Below are 18,123 nucleotides of genomic sequence, written 5' to 3'. Positions count from 1 at the left end.
TGAAAAGAAGTTAGGCACAAGATTTTTCGGACCTCTACTCCTAACCACTAGTCAACCCTTACTCAGCCACACACTCAGACCCCTCCCACCCCCAGTGTTTTTACTGTCCTCAGCCCTCCTCAGACTGAAACTCCAGCTGTACTGGGGATAGCAGGGAGTATTTGCCTGATACTTACTTTCTGCTCTGAAAAGGAGAGTAGGGCAAAGAATGGGAGGTGCTCTGGCTCTAACCCTTCTGCTCTAAGAAAAGTGGCAAAGTAACTCACTTCTTACCTCTCCCTGAAAGAACCAAGGGGAACACTGTGAATCTCTGAGTCACAATTGGTTCTCTGGTATGCTCTTGGGGCAGCTCACCTGTGCACTTCACCAAATTCAGGGCAGACTATCCAACTGTCTTCTAGCCTTAAGAGTTTGATCCTGCAGCCACTGAAGTCAATGGCAATACTCCCACTGACTTCAGACAGTTCTTGATCTGCTCCTGGGGGAATTCTGTGCCACTGCGTGCACACATAACTCATGTCCCCCACAGATTTCTTTGCTTCCCTGCAAAAAATGACAGGGAAGCAAAGGGAAGCCGCAAGAGCGGTCACACACCCCTCCCCAGCAGCATGAGCATGTGGCTTCCAGCATCCGGAGCAGCCGTCGAAGGGCAGTGGCAGAGCTGGGGATGACCATGGGCATAGTTTGGAGGCGATAGAGGGGTATTTCCCCCCAAACCGGGGTGAGGAGTGAGGAGGCATGTGGAATCATGTGCCTCTGCCTCCCCTCATTTTTGCAAGTGTAGAGCTACCCAGGTGAGGGAGGGTGCTGCTCTGGCTAGCTGACTGCAGCTGGACACCACCTTGTTGGTCATAGTGCTGGTTGTGCTCCCCTCCTATGTGTGCTGGGAGCCATTCTGTTTTCTGTACAATGGTGAATACCTGCAGTTGGGCAGGACAAGTGGAGTGGGGGAGTGGGGAAAAAGCAGTGAGGAAGGAAGGGGGACGGGATAAGGCAGGGGGAGGGGATGTGGGACTGAGGGTTGTACAGGAAGCAGTGGGGAAAGGAAGGGGAAGGAGATGGGGCAATGGGGGGCAAGCTGGAGCCCAGCATGTGGCGGCCTCTTGGCAGCCACTGGGGCTCCCCCGTTAAGCAGGTCCATTGAACCCCCACCATGACGAGCCCTACGCTGCCTGCAGCTGGATTACACTGACAAGCCCTCTGCACCTGGATTCCCAGCCCACTGAGACCCAAACAGCTGCACCCGGACCCCAACCCCACCAACCCCCAGCTCTCCAGGACCCGGAACTCCCGCTGAGCTCCCCACACCCAGCCTCCCATGCTGAGCCCCAAACACCTTCACCTGGATCTGCCTGCAGAGTGCCATTGCCCCTGCACCCAGCGCCCCCCAACAAGCCCCTGTGCATCCAGATTCCGCCCCCCCCCCCCACACACACACACCTGGACTCCCCACTGTGCTGCCTGCACCCAGATTGCCCTACCCAGAACCCTCTCACCCCACATCTGGATCTCCCCACACTAAACCCTTCCACACTTGGATCCTGCTGGGCTGAGCCTGCCTTCCCACCCCTGGCACAGAGGGGCAGGGCCTTGAGGTGTTTCTGGGGCAGACCCAGCCCTTGTGCTGTGTCAGGCTTGGGTGTAGCCTCCCCACGGAGTTCATGTCCTGGGAGGGGTGGGGGCTTCAGGGTGATCTCCCAACTCCATGCAGCCAATGGCCTGTGCTCCCCACTGCCATGCTGGAGCCTCTACATTTATTTACTGAGAAATAAAATTTGCAGAATTGTGTTTAGAATTTTTTTTTTTTTTGGTGCAGAATTTCCTCAGGAGTAATGATCAAGCTGTAAAAGCCCCATGCCACTTTTCTCAAAAGTAGGATGTTGGCTAAATTTCAGTTGGCTAGTTACAGTCTTTCTATCTAAAATTTCCAGGTAGTTTGTAATGGAATAAGGTGTTTTTTATCAGTGCCCTGGAGTGTTGTGTAGTGCTGCTGTATGCTGTTTAATGCTGTTCAAATAAAATAACTCTAGATAAGTAATACAATGTAGTGCTTAGTTGCTGATGAAGCTTTATCCCCCAATATTAGGAGCTGTACCTCCACAATGATAGTACAATCAATTTTAGATGCAAAGTCCATATTACATTGCAGTACACCATCTTACATACCGAACAGCAGTTATTATGACAAAGTCAGCATAAACTAACATTAAAGGAATTACAGAATCCTGCAGTTAATTCGTATTCCAAATATAGGAAAATAGTGTGACCTCTCAGACACTATAATGTGATAATTGTTGGTAAATACTGTGTTTTAATGGCTGCTCCTGTATGTGTATCTAATGTTGTATAAGAAATTCCTGGTTCCTTCTATTACAATGCATTGTATTTTTTGACAAAATGATATATGCGTGGGCTATCTTTTATTAGACACAAAAGGTTCTGAGTCAAAGGTGTTTGTTCTCCCTGGTTTTTCATATTGTATCTCTCTATCTCTGGTTCAAAAATACACCAACCATTAGAGTGTTTGAGTCCCTTACAAAGTTGTATTAAAGTTACACCATATTTTGTTTGCTGATCTCATCAATTCATGTGGCTTTATTTTTAGGCTGATGACTCATAAATCTACCTCTTCATTCTGGACTTTTCTTATTCCATCCATCCTGAATCTCTGCCTCTCTCTGAATCTCTTCCTGGGTGACTCAAGCTCAACTTAACATGGTCAAAGTGGAACTCCTCACCTTTCCTCCCAAGCCTTCCCCACTCCCTGCACTCTCTGTTTACAATAACAATGACAGTAACAGTCATTCAGGCAAGTTACCTGGGATCCATCTCCATCTATTCACTCTTCCCGGACCCACATCTGTCCATATCTTGCTGCTTCTTTGCCCATAAAGTTTCTAATATCTGACCTTTTCTTCCTATCTATTGCTAATACTCTTGTCCAGGGCCTCATTCCTTTTGGCCTCGGAGCCTGTGAATCTATTAATCTCCCTGTTCATTCCCTTCCTTCATGGTCTATTGTGAGAACAGGAAGCTCTTCATTGCCCTCAACAGGCTCATAACACTTGAAGCTCTGTATAACAACAATGGCAGTAACAATGAGTGTTTGGTTTTGTTGTTTTCCTTCTTCTGACTCATCAGGGATTAGCCAGGGCTGGTGACTGGACTCTCAAGGGGGTGGACCAGTGCTCAGAAGTGATACAAAGAATACATCCTCTGAAGCATGGGGCATGGATCATTTGCTAGAATCATCTATACATATCTCACCTACTCAATTCTCTGCCATTGCAGTTGTCCAAGCATTGGCAGCATCTCGGTCCTTCCTGTGGCACACAACACTTCAGTCTTACCCAAGATACTGGATTCAGTATAGGGTATCTGAGTGAAATTTAATTACCTGTGTTATAGAGGAGGTCAGACTAGATGATCTAATGGTCCCTTCTGTCCTTAAAAGTTTATGAAACTATCATCTCTGTCTTGATTACTGCAGCTTGCTCCTCTCTGTTCTGATACCTGTATCACCTTCTTCTGGCCTATTCAAAATGTAGCCACTAAGATTTTCCTCCTTTGCAGGCATTCATGCAACCCCCTCTTAGAATCCCTCCTCTGGATTCCCTCTGTTCCCTGCATTAAGTTCATTCTTCTTGGCCTTACCCTCAAGACTCTTCCCAGCTCTGCTAGTATCTTTCTTATTCAGCTGCCCCACTCACCCCACTCAACCAGTGATGCTAACCATGACCACCCACTTGTCTGGTTTACCCACAATCATCTGCACTCCTTCTTTCATACTGCTCATACAGCTCTCCATGTATGTCTTCTCAAAACAGTGAGGCCAATGCCCTTTCCTTCAAAGGCCTCCTCTCTTCTAATATGAGGCCTTTAAGGAATTAGCCAGTTAATAATGGATATGTTGAGGGGCAACTGGGTATAGCTAATATGTTTATTGAATAAAAAATATGTATGTCGTGCATTGGTTTATATAATGTTGAGCACTTGCAATTCCAAATGAACTGCATATGCTCAGAACCTCTGCAAATCAGGCTTATAATATATATATTAAATTATAGGCAGGGCTGTGAGCACTGACAATTATTAATGTTTCCTGACACTTTCTATTATAAGATCTGGTTTTCAGTGACTTATAACTTAGCCAAACTTTAACCATTTATGCTGAAATTTTCCATGCCAGGTTTCTGCCTCAGGCTGAACATTTTGGAGAAAATTTCAGCCTAAATGATTCAGCCATTTCTGAGAGGCAAGGGGAAAAATACTTTTTGTTCATGTTAAAAAATTGTGGCAACTTTGTATTTTAACACTGTTAGCAACCTTGTGCTTTGGAGAAGGGACCTAAAATTTGGCAGGGGTGTAGTCTTTGAGTCAGGAATGTGCCTTTTTGCCATCCCTATTGAAATCTACCCAGATGTGGCCAAGTTACAAGCCTTTGGAAAATCACAATAGTGGCTTCTTAGATTTTCACAGCCAAATTCTCCAAAGATTCCATCCACCTTGAGCATGCTCCACCCTGGAGCTGAGCTAGACTTTCCTTGCAGTTGCAGCTCTGGAATACTGCAGGGCATTCTGGATCTGGGTTCAGGAACCTGAAGTGAGAGCAGGGAGACTGTCTCTCTTGTGCTCTCAATAACCCCCTGCTGGTCCCAGGCACACAAAAAAGGAAGCTTCCTTATTTGAATGCAAAAGTGTCATGAGTTGTCATTGTAGAAAGTCAGGGAATAGATTGTCATAACTATCCTGGGAGAAGGTGGTGGAAACTGGAACAGGGAGTCGGGAAGGTGGAGACTTGGAACCAGTGGTTCAGGGGAAGTCAGTGGGGAAAAGAGACAGCTCTCATGAGAAGACAGTCTGGCTGGGCAAAGAAGCTTGGAAAAAGAGCTGGGTACAAGGAGAATGAATGAGAAATTCTGGGAGGAAAACTCTGACTGGGAGCCAATGTGGATGGGAACATAGGTAATGGAACTGGACAACTGGCTGCTGAGCATGGGGGAAGAGAAGAGAAGAAGAGGGGAGCTGCAAATGACCTGAAAAGAAGACTAGGACTAGAAGTGGAGGGGCAGGAAAAACTGGGATTGGGAATGTGAGTTGGGAGCACAGGTTGGAAAGGGAGAACTGAGAAGGGCTCAAGTTTGGGAGGGAATCAGCAGAAAAGTCTGTGCCCACTGGAACACACTCCCTTCCAGAGCCTGGAATGGAAGTCAAAATCCCTGAATCTCTCCAATACTCTGATCCCAGCAAATATAATAGAATTATAGAAAAATGGGCAGGAAGGGTCATCAAGAGATCATCTAGTCTAGCCCCACAGCTGAGGCAGAACCAAGTGTACCTAAACCATCTCTGACAGTGATTTGTCAGCCTTCTTAAAAACCGCCAGTGATGTGGATTCCACAACCTTTCTTGGAAACCTGTTCAAGTGATTAATTATCCTTGCAGTAAGAAAGAATTTCCTCATCTCTAAATCTCCCTTGCTGCAGATTAAGTCAACTACTTCTTGCCCTACCTTCAGTGGATAATTGATCACCATCCTTTTCAAAACAGCCCTTACCACATCTGAAGACTTTTATGGGGTCCCCCTCCAGCCTTCCTGTCTCAAAACTAAACATGGCAGGTTTTTTTAACCTTTTCTTATAGTTCAGGTTTTCTAAACCTTTTATCACTTTTGTTGTTCTCCTGTGAACTCTGTCCAATTTTTCTTAAAGTAGAGCACCCAAAACTGAACATTGTACTACAGCTGAGGACTCACTAGTGCTGAGTAGAGTGGAACTATTATCTCTTGCATCTTACATACAACATGCCTGTTAATACACCCCAGAATGATGTTATCTTTCACAACTACATCACATTGTTGTCTCATATTCAGTTTGTGATCCACTATAACCTCCAGATTCTGTTTAACAGTGCTATTATCTAGCCAGCTATTCCTCAGTTTGGCTTTGTGTGTTGATTTTTCCTTCCTAAAGTACTTTGAACTTGTCTTTACTGATTTCATCTTGTTGATTTCAAACCAATTCTCTAATTTGTCAAAGTTGTTTTGAACTCTAATCCTGTCCTCCAAAGTGCTTACAACCCCTTTCAGTTTGGTGTCATCCAGAAATGTCATAAGCATACTCTCCATCACATTAATGAAAATATTGAATAGTACCAGATGCAGGACATACCCCTGTGGGACCCCACTAGATATGTCCTCCAAGTTAGACAGAGAATCATTGATAACTATTCTTGGAGTATATTTTTTCAACTAGTTATGCACCTACCTAATAGTAATTTAATCTAAACCACATTTCCCTAGTTTGCTTATGAGAATGTCATGTGGGACTGTGTCAAAAGCCTTACTGAAATCAAGATTCCCGCCCCCCCGTCCACTAGGCTAGTAACCCTATCAAAGAAGGAAATGAGGTTGGTTTGGCATGATTTATTTTTGAAAAATCTATGATGGCTATTATTTATTACCCTATAATCATCTAAGTGCTTACAAATTGATTGCTCAATAATTTGTTCCAGTATCTTTCGAGGCATGAAGGTTAGGCTGAGTGTTCTATAATTCTCCCAGTCCTCTCTGTTCCCCTTTTTGTAGATAGGTGTTATGTTTGCCCTTCTCCAGTTGTTTGGGATCTCACCCAACCTCCATCAGTTCTCAAAGATAATCACAAAAGTTTCTGAGATTGCTTCAGCTAGTTTCTTAAGTACCGTAGGGTGAATGTTGTCAGGCCCTGCTGACTTGAAAATATCTAAATTATCTAAACATTCTTTAACCTGTTCTATTCTGGCTTGTGTTCCTTCCTCTTTGTTGTTAATATTAACTGTGTTAAGAGCCTGGTCAAAATTAACTTTTTAGTAAAGATTGAAACAAAATAAGCATTAAACACTTCAGCCTTCTAGATGCTGTCTGTTATTGGCTCTGCTTCCCCACTAAGTAACAGACCTACCCTTTTCTTCATCTTTCTCTTGCTCATAACGTATTTAAAAACAACTTTTCTTATTGAGCTTTGTGTCTCTTGTTAGACGTAACTCATTTTGTGTCTCAGCCTTTCTGATTTTGTCCCTACATGCTTGCGCTATTCTTTTGTAATCATCCTTAGCATTTTTTTCTATGTTTCCATTTTTTGCAGAATTTATTTTTGATTTTTCAGGTCATTGAAGAGCTCCTGATGCAGCCATATTGATCTCTTACTATTTTCCCTATCTTTTCTTCATGTTGGAATAGTTTGCTCTTGTGCCTTTAATAAGGTCTCTTTGAGAAACTGCCAGTTCTCCTGAAACCCTTTTCCCCTTAGATATTTTACTCACAAGACCCTACCCTACAAGTTCTCTGCATTTGTTGAAGTCTGCATTTTTGAAGTCCATTGTCCTTATTCTGCTGCTCACTCCTTCCTTTTCTTAGGATTATGAAAGCTGCCATTTTGTGATCACTTTCACCTTCAGATTCACAACCAATTTCTCCCTGGTCGTCAGAATGAAGTATAAAATGGCTCCCTCCCACCCCTGTTTACTTCCTCCACCTTCCGGGGAAGAAGAAGCAGGGGGGCGGAGGGGAAGAGGGAAGAACTTATTGGACATTTTGGGTTATAATGCGTTATTTTTCCAGCAGATGTCTGGGTAGTTAAAATCCCCCATCACTACCAAGTCTTGTGGTATTTATCCTAGAAATGCCTCATCCACTTCCTCCTCCAGATTTGAAGGTCTATGGTAGACTCCTATCATAATGTTGCTGTTTTTTTCCCCTTTTATCTTCAACTGGTCTGCCTCTGACCTCCTTCAGGACCTCAGAACAAGTGTTTACATGCTTAATGTACAATGCAACACCTCCTCCTTTTTGTCCTGCCTGCCCTTCCTTAACAAGCTATACCCGATAATCTTGAGGGCTTTTGTCACGTGTTCCCTTTGAACCTAATTTAATTTCCTCCTCACTAGGTTGGTGAGTCAATGCTTACTCTTCCCTTTCTTCACTAGATAGACTACATTGCTTCCCAGCAGTCCTCAACCAGAAGAATGGACAAGAACACAACCTATGCCCAGCTCCTTGTTTCCACCCTCACTCCCAGATCCCTGTAGTCATTACTGATCTGCTCATGGTTGTCCCTTGCAATATGTGAAATGTTTGTTGGAATCTGTGAAACCCACCAACAAAGTATCTTATCTAGAGCTGATCAGAACATTTTTAATGAACTGTCATTTGTATAAGCTGAAAAACTGTGGAGATGTATCGGTGTCAACAAATTTTCATTGGGAAGGTTGGTTAGGGCAATGGTCTCAGATATAGGACATCTAGGTACAAGTCTCTGCTCTGCATGATTGAGAGTGATCTGAGATGAAAAAAAATATATTTTCTGTGTCAGGGACCTGAAGTAGGGACCTGAACCTGGGTCTCCCACATCCCAGGCTAATGACCTCACTTCTAGGGGATACACACACTTTGCTACTTACTGAACCAAAAGGTCAGGATTTGACCCAAAATGGACATTTTGACAACTCTCAAAAGGTTCTGATGTTGCTCCAATGTGGAACTAAAACAAATTTTGGAACCTCAAAAATTGCCACAAAATGAAATTATTGTCTCCAATCTGCTCTAGTTTCATCCCCTTGTGGTGCTGGTCCACATAGGGGATAACAATCTACTACTATTTTGTTACTCCATTAGATCAAGCGGTAGAGGTCTGCGTGGTGGATCTAAAAATTCCCACCCTGGTGTCAATATGATGCCACATGATGGAATTTCTGTTTTTCCAGTTTTCTTTTTTTTTTCCAAACCTAGGAAATTATACACAATATATATTAAAAGAACATTACTAATGTTGCAAAATCAAGCACTCAGAAGTTAGGAAATGCCAGAATTAAGGTTGTAGTAGGATTCTTTTTTGTGTGTGTGTATGTGTGTGTGTATTTTATGTATATAAAATTGTTGCATATTTTGCTGGTGTTACTCTCCCCACTATTTGCTATTTCTTTTTGTTCTTAGATTGTAAGAGATTCTTTGAGGCTGGTGTTATGCCTTCCTATGCAAGAGAATGGGGTCTAGGACATAGGACATAATACATCTTATAATGCTGATCCTAATGAGTGACCTACCAGCAGACTTGAGTGTTCTTTTTTCTCGCTCTTCCCAATAGCTCTTCTCTCCCTCTTGATCAGGTTTCCTTCATTTTTAAGTGTTCATGTTTCATAAACACAGTACATACATTGTATAGCCTCTGGGAACAAGATGTATTTAACAGGTCTCAAGGCTGATTCCCCACTCTGGCACTTTCAGTGCAGACGGTGGGGACCCACAAGGATTCTAAAAATTAATACTGGCCACTTCAGGCTTGTATTAAACTCCCAAGGTTACAGCTTTTCTCCTACCTTGGGTGCATAGATGCTGCCACCACCCAAGTGCAAAACCCCTTTGAGAACCCAGGAAGGCGCACTTGGGAATTCCTTCCTGTGGAGTACCCTCAAGCCCTTTCACCCTCACGCCCCCTCCCGGGAAGAGCTGAAAAAAGAAAAACAAAGGAAATCAGCTGCGATTAATCAACAGCCCTAGTGAGTATGCATGCCCCTGGTGTTTCCCCCTGCACCCTCTGGTTGCTCCTTTTTTCACATACAGATGCACAATCCTATGTCCCAGCCAAGGATCCATCAGGTCCTTTTCTCACACAAAGGCAGAGGGGATGATTTAGTCAGGTACTTAGACTGAACCCTGTTCTCAACACACAACTTAAGTAACTGAGAAGGTCCACAGGAGTAAGAAATGAAAGGATCTTCCTCTACCAGGCCACAAATGCACTTTCCCTTAATGCAGAATAACTACCTTTTCCCAGCTCCTCACCACTTCCACACCTAAATTCACTCTGCATGATGGTATGTATTCACGGAGGCCACATGGAGCTTTGCACTGTAGCAGGTGGGGGGATGGTGATCCTTTCATATGATTCCCAACTCTTGCACCTCACTGAACAGTGGAACCATATAGACAATGCTGCAGTCATAGCACTTCATGCCTGTGGGACCAGGAACTGGATGCACTATGAACTCAATTGCTTTGGTTAAACAGTAACTAGGTGGCCCACATTTGAAAATTACCCAGTGTATTGTTACCACTCTTCACAGTGTTTTATCAAACTGAATTTCAGCTCCATTGATCTCAATGGAACAACCATTCCATGATGAGGTTTCCTTACAGTACTCTACTTTCCATTCTATCTACAGTGTATATCAACATAATTTTCTCAGGTCAAAATTTAAAAGAATGAATATATAGCCCTCACTCATTTCATAGGTGTTTGCATTAAGAGTCCCTTTGTTTTGACACACTGAGCATTTAATGTGGAACTATTTGTGTTTTGATGCAGAATCTGAGTAATAAGGGTCTGAAAGGTGTGTTAAACATACATCAAATAAAGTAATTTTCCTGTAAGTCTGTGATATTGCCATTTCCCTAAACATTCTTCAGTCTCCTTCATAATAGAAGTTGCAGAGGGCTTAAAGTACTAGAAAATATAAAATACCTATGGGACATATTCCAGTACTGTACATTAAATTTGAGGATTTTACATGTGATAAAGTATGTCAGTGTTGCTTACAGGGAATTCCAGTGATACCTCAGCTTTCTTGGACTTATTATAAATCCTTTGTTGGAATTATTGCGGCTGGTTCAATAATTCAGATTAGCCCTCATGTTTATTAATGCACTACATCTGTGCAAACAACATGTCAAGCAGAGAGTTTATTGTAATTGCCTGAGCAAACAGAACCTGAAAGAAGCAATTTCCAGTTACAATGTGCTATGACAAGTAATGAGGTAATTGGCATTCTGTCCTGATTACTTCCACCTTCCTTTTCATCAGGTCTATATTGTGTGTGATAGATAGTTTTATAAGAAATGAAGGTGTTTGATAATATGGTTTGCTGCTGCTTAAGGTTAGTGATTAAAGACAATCATCATTTTCTCTCAGAGATCTTATTAGCTTTAACATTATTTATTCATATGTGTAAGATGTGGGCCCAGAACCTATCTTTCAGTGCTGCTATACATGTAGTTAAAATATAAACTCAACGTAACTGAATGAATGCAAAACATGCTTTCGTTTTCCTAGGATGATTCAACAAAGCAACTTTTTTTTGTGATAAAATCTGTGCTGCAACATTGGGTCTAAGATAGATCGCTTCAAATCTATATTTGTGTAAATATTATATTTAACTTATATTATGCATATCCTCTTTTCATATGGATATGTATTACATGCCCTCAGAATCAACACTATAGTTAAGGATGTGATCTAAACAGGGGCGGTTCTACCAATTTTGCCGCCCCAAGCAGTCGCCGCCAAATTGCCGCCAAATTGCTGACCAAAAGCCACCGCGGCAGGAACAGCGGCGGGGTTGCCGCCGACTTGCCGCCGCGGGACACGGACTGCCGCCCCATTCGGAATGCCTCCCCAAGCACCCTGCTTGGAAAGCTGGTGCCTGGAGCCAGCCCTGGATCTAAGTTTTTATTCTAAACTTCTGGTTTCAGGCATCTTTATCTTTCCAGAGAAGTGATCTCTTTGGAGCCAGTTTTTCACTTTTATTCTTATTCTAAAGGTGAATTGTTGTGGAGAATTTGACAAGGAAAACATGTTCAGTGATTTTTGTATTATCCAAGGGTGGGCCAATGATATTCTAATACTGTGCTTCACTTTTTATTTCACTCAGAATTGTTTTGAACTCAATAGAGGAAAAAGATGGGCATGAGGTACACACATAATACCCCATGAGGAATATGTGCTTTTGCTAGATTTCTGCAAAATTAGTTTAGAAATAAAGTTATAAAATGAAATATTAATGAGCATGTGCATTACATTATTTTCCTTACACATTCAAGCACACATCTGAGCCAAATCAACCTCTTTAGGGTGAAAACAGCCAAGGAAATGTATGTTCCTACTATTATTCCAAAATAGAGAAATATAACCGGCACCCTGTCAAGGCACCAAGATATAAATGATGTACGTAGCATTAGATAATTAGATTTAGAATTAGTATTAGAATTTGATCCCATCAAATTCATCCAGATTTGCAATGTGAGAAGCAACCAGTGACTCTGTTTTCCGTTAAGGTGTTCTATTTTTCATTTAAGGAAGAGGCGATAGTTACCCAAATGCCGCAAAGGCAACTTCATTTACAGCCAGGGAGATGCAGAACATCTGTGACCATAGCCACCAGCTTAGTTGTCCAATATCTCTCTTGCATGGCACATAGGTAGTGGCAGTTGATGCTGTCATGTGACACAAGTTGACAGAGAGTAGAAGAGTGGAAGATAATTGGATGATAGGAATGAAGACCACAATTCCAGGAAAGATAATAATCCATAACCTCTAAAGTAATTCAGAGAAAAAATGCTCAGCAGACTCAGATGCGAGGGTCCACAAACACAGCTCTGTTCAGTATCCATGTCCAATCAGTGCTCTACAGCTAATATTATTTCTGCTTTCCCTGCATGCCAGTCACCTCTGGAATGGTACTCTTCTCACTGATACACACACACACTGTCACAACTGGAATGTGTACTTACCTCCTATCAAAAACAAACAAACAAACCAACAAAAGCAATGTAGTAAAATAAACAGGGATTGTAAAATATTTTTTCAAACTGTTTTCTGACTGTTACAAACTGTCCCGGTACTCTATTGTATAGTGGCCAGTCTGTTGCAAGTGAAACGAGGTCTGAGGTTGCTTCCAAACCAATAGGCCTTGGGTAGAGTCTAATCACTGTTTTGAGCTCTGGCTCTCTAGGGCTCATTCCCAGACTCAGACATCTTGTCTGAGTATCTAGACCCTGAAACTAGTGTCTAAGATCTCCTAAGCCCACCTTGCCAGTTGCTTATACATGCTCCCTCTGAGTTCTACGTGAGTGGTGTGCACTCTGGATTTCCAGTAAAACCCATTCAGTGACAACATGGCAAAAAAGCAAGGAACACAGGCTTAGTAAAGGAGATTCTTAAACACAATGTCTTTACTCTTAACACTTGAGAGCTACAGATCTTTGAAAAGTCCTGAGATGCACCCTCCCTTATTCTGAGCTCACCCCTTTTGTAAGTCCATGGTTTTTCAGTATTTGCGGTTGGGCAGAGTCCCTCCTGCCCTTTGTCTTCATCAAGTCCTTCTTATGTGTGGTGATGGTTAACCCTCTGCACAGAGCAGTAAGTACCCTGTTCTTAAATATGGCCCCCTTCTCTGTGCCATGTGCTCAGAATGACAAGCTCCAGATCGCCATTCATGCTTGTCCTCCCTTGTTGGACTCTGCATAGAGAGCCCACTGTTCCTTTGGGGAGAGGGGTGGTATTTGACAGTCATTCAAATTTGATTTGATTGCCCCAGATTACATCCTTGAGAGTGCCCAGTGATGGTCCTCATCAAGATGTCAAACACTTTTCCCAGGCAGGGCAGCTGTCTGGAATGCAGGACTATAGGTTGCCCTTAAGACCTGTGCAATCACTTTGCCAGCATTTCCACACATTGTTTTCATATTTGATATTGTCATATCCCAATATATCACAGAGGCAGTGCCTGCAATATCATAGAATCATAGAATATCAGGGTTGGAAGGGACCCCAGAAGGTCATCTAGTCCAACCCCCTGCTCGAAGCAGGACCAATTCCCAGTTAAATCATCCCAGCCAGGGCTTTGTCAAGCCTGACCTTAAAAACCTCTAAGGAAGGAGATTCTACCACCTCCCTAGGTAACGCATTCCAGTGTTTCACCACCCTCTTAGTGAAAAAGTTTTTCCTAATATCCAATCTAAACCTCCCCCACTGCAACTTGAGACCATTACTCCTCGTTCTGTCATCTGCTACCATTGAGAACAGTCTAGAGCCATCCTCTTTGGAACCCCCTTTCAGGTAGTTGAAAGCAGCTATCAAATCCCCCCTCATTCTTCTCTTCTGCAGGCTAAACAATCCCAGCTCCCTCAGCCTCTCCTCATAACTCATGTGTTCCAGTCCCCTAATCATTTTTGTTGCCCTTCGCTGGACTCTCTCCAATTTATCCACATCCTTCTTGAAGTGTGGGGCCCAAAACTGGACACAGTACTCCAGATGAGGTCTCACCAATGTCGAATAGAGGGGAACGATCACGTCCCTCGATCTGCTCGCTATGGCCCTACTTATACATCCCAAAATGCCATTGGCCTTCTTGGCAACAAGGGCACACTGCTGACTCATATCCAGCTTCTCGTCCACTGTCACCCCTAGGTCCTTTTCCGCAGAACTGCTGCCTAGCCATTCGGTCCCTAGTCTGTAGCTGTGCATTGGGTTCTTCCGTCCTAAGTGCAGGACCCTGCACTTATCCTTATTGAACCTCATCAGATTTCTTTTGGCCCAATCCTCCAATTTGTCTAGGTCCTTCTGTATCCTATCCCTCCCCTCCAGCGTATCTACCACTCCTCCCAGTTTAGTATCATCCGCAAATTTGCTGAGAGTGCAATCCACACCATCCTCCAGATCATTTATGAAGTTACATGCATCTGAAAAATAAATGGCCCATGTCCCAGTGGGATTGGTTCTACTTATATAGCACCATCTATGATTAAGGTTGCACAGTATTTCACATTGTAAGACCCTGTTTTCAGTACTTATTTCTTTGCCAGACTTCAGCCATTTGGCCTGAAATTTTCCCATGCTGGATATCTGCCTCAGGCTGAATATTTTTTTGTGGAAAAAAAAAGTCAAAGTTGTTCAGTCATTTCCAAGAATGAGGCTATGGAAAAAATACACTGTTTTCCCCATGTTAATAAATTCTGGCAGCATTTTCTTTAAGTATCTCTAACACCCCCATTATGTAGAGCAGGCACTTGAAATTTGGCTGAGGAGTGCCCCCTATGTCAGAGGTGTGTCTTTTGCTGCCCCTGTGACAATCTACCCAAATTTGTCCAAATTATAAACCTTTGAAAAATCACAGTTTGCAAATGCTCAGTACAGATTTCTTAGAGTAAGCATGCTTCAATGCAGGGCTTCCCATGGCTGAGCAGGACTTTTCCTGCAATTGCAACTCCAGGCTGCTGTGGCCAGAGCCTGGGCCTGCCACCACAACTGAAAACAGGGAGATTACCTCTCCTGTGTTCTCCTGGTAGGCCCAGACAGCACATAGGAGGGAGTTTCCTGATTTGTACGCAGAAGGGACACTGGGATGAAAAGGCTGGTTGGTAGGGAGAGGAAATGGGGACTGGGAGCTGGATGTGAGGGAGACTGAAATTGGCTAGGCAAGAAGACTGGTACCGGGAAACAGTGGGTTGTGGGAGAAGAAGTTGGGGGATAAAAAGGTGTCAAGGGCCAGGATGCAGGGGGAAAACTGGGATTGGCTGGGCAAATAGACTGAAATAAGGTGCCAGAGCCAGGGTAAGAAGTAATTGGAAAAGGAGCAGGGCTGTGGGGAAGAACCAGTAATAGCTGCACAAAGAGACTGGGACTTGTGTGGAGGGAAGAGATGGGATGGAGACTAAGACTGTCTGGGTAAGGACACTAGCACTGTGATGAGAAGTCTGAGGATTGGGGACTGGGATCAGCTAGATGAGAGTAATGGGACTGGGACAAGGCACCAGGCATAGGGAAGAAATAGGAGTGGAATAGGGATGGGTTAGAGGGGACAGGGCAGAAGGGATGAGGATTGGGGGAGCAGAAAAAAAGCTATGTGCTTTCCACTAGAGCACACTCCCCCTCCAGAGCCTGGAATGGAATTGAGGATTTCTGAGTCTCACCATTCCTCTGCTGTCAGCAAATATCTGCAAAATCTATTGGCAAAGTGTCTCATCTCTCTCTTAGTGCTGGCCCATGTAGTCAGTGGCTGTTTACTACTGATATCAGTTACTGTCTTAGCTCAAGTGGCAGAGGTCTGTTTGGTGGTTTCAACCCTCATGAGAAACTGTGTGAGAGCTGATATGATGCCTCATGATGAAATTTCTATTTTTTCAATTTGCTTTTTTTGAAACCTAGGAAATTGTTAAAGAAATACTATTCAGGTTGCAAAGTAATGCAATTAAAGACTTTTTAATATGACACTGAATTAAGGCTGCACAGACAACTTTAATTCTGTCATTTCCTAACTTCTGAGTGCTTGACTTTGCAACATACATGCATATATTGAGAGAAAGATATCAGTATGGCATCTACATGATAAAGATGTAGATGCCATCATGTTACTCACTCGAACATGCTACAGGTACTCAGTCATTCTCCAGAACAAAGAAGGAACTCACATTGACATCAATATTCACGTCTGCAGATCATCAAAAATGCCAGTTAGGACAGACTACTATTTCTTATTATTAATATTAATGGTTAGGATCAAGCATAGCAGTATAGAATAGATTCCTTGGTAGATACAAGAGCATACAATAGTATATTAAGTTATACTAAACTAAAATAGAGCAGTAGCAAATCAAAGGTGAAGATTCAACAGGTGATTTGAAGATACCTAGCTGCTTTTCTGTAATGTTAAATGAGTGGTGTACTTCCTGATGAAGGTGAGAAAGACCTTCCCTCTTCTTCTTTCAGCAAGGAGGAGACTAAATAATCAGGGTATAGTCAAATTATCCTTGTCAGACAAAGGAATATTAAGATAGCTTGACAAGCATACTTAGCTGGTGGGTGTATGTAATGACCACCTGGGACGTTATACAGCTGATGGTTTCAGGCAGACAGCAAAATGAGAAAGTTGTGGTGCTAGCTTTACAAAGAAATTTAAAAGGAGAATAAACTGTAATTTGGGGGCTGGAAAGGACTATGAGAAAGTTCCATCCCATTGTCAAACATGAGGAGTAAAAGAAAGTTCCAGTCAAGGGCCTGGAAAGAGAAAAGCTGAACAAGTTTGTGAAAGCTGGGACACTAAAGTATTAATGATGAGATTAGCACATGGGACCATCATCCTACTAGAACCACATCCTGACACCAAAAAGCAGGTGTATTTACATTGTATCATATTACAGGTTACTGGAGTGAAAATTAATAAGGTGTAATGTGAATTGATGGCATGCTACATCTTAATTTCAGAAAAGGACAATGATGGTTTCAATGCCTCCCGCCCTGAGGGAGGGAGAGACAATGGGAGAGGAACAGAGTAAACATTCACTGCCTAGCAACAGATCAAAGGGAGTTAGAGACAGTTGGCCGCACACGTGGTTCTGTAAAGGTAGCTGGAGTAGCATGCCACCTGGTCAACAACTTCTGCCCTCCTAATAGTTCTTCCTCAATTCTCAAGCAGGTTCGCCATATATATTGGGGAGTGGGGATAACGATCTCCAGGTGCTTGGGTGAGTGGGTTCAGATGTTCCTCTTTTCTCATCCTCCAGTCTTTTAGGGAAGCTGCTACAATCCAGCTCTGCTGCTTAGAAGGTTTCATCTCCTCTGTATGTGGCAGCAGAGGGCATGATTTGACCAATATTATTAACAAAGATAACAAAATTGTACCATCCGAGCAATGAAATTAGAATATGAAATTCACAATAGTAAGCTACAAATATAATTATGTATGTAAAAGATAATAAAATGTCTGTGAAAGAGTAGAGCTTTGGTGATCTACCAACGTTGCCTGTAACCAAAACTCTTAACAGTGGAGATGAACGTCTTGTAGAGTGTGGGGTTAACCTTGCTAGGATAGCTTCCGAACCCAACTCTGACTCATGCAGCTCCCATTTCAAAGTGGAAAAAAACCAAAATCAAATTCTAGTCTGAGCCCTGACTGAGCTCTTTATCTGAGCACTGTTGTCAGATTTCTATACATGGGAATCATCCTTGGAGTTTAGGGAGAAAAGTGGGGGTTATCAATTTGTTGTTCCATGACTGAATGTGTGTCAGATTTCACCATGAACATGGCTCTACTTGAACCACCACACAACTTTATGTGTTTCCACTGGGATATGGTCCTTTCTGTTATCAAAAGCAGTAGACATTTCCTCAAGTGGTAGGAAGGCTAAGGCTTGTAGGTAATGGAGCTTCAAATTGAATTCTGGATTAAATCCGTGCTGAGTTGCCAATCCTACACTTTGTATTCCATGCCAATAGCTTTGGCGCAAGTGAAAGAAGCAAGCTTTGTTCTAAACTGGTGCAAATTCCTTCGTTGCTGTTGTTATATCAATAAAATAAAAACCAGCAGGATCTTATT

This window comes from Lepidochelys kempii, chromosome 1 (genome assembly GCF_965140265.1).
Source record: "Lepidochelys kempii isolate rLepKem1 chromosome 1, rLepKem1.hap2, whole genome shotgun sequence".
NCBI lineage: Eukaryota > Metazoa > Chordata > Testudines > Cheloniidae > Lepidochelys > Lepidochelys kempii.
This window is presented reverse-complemented; position numbering follows the sequence as displayed.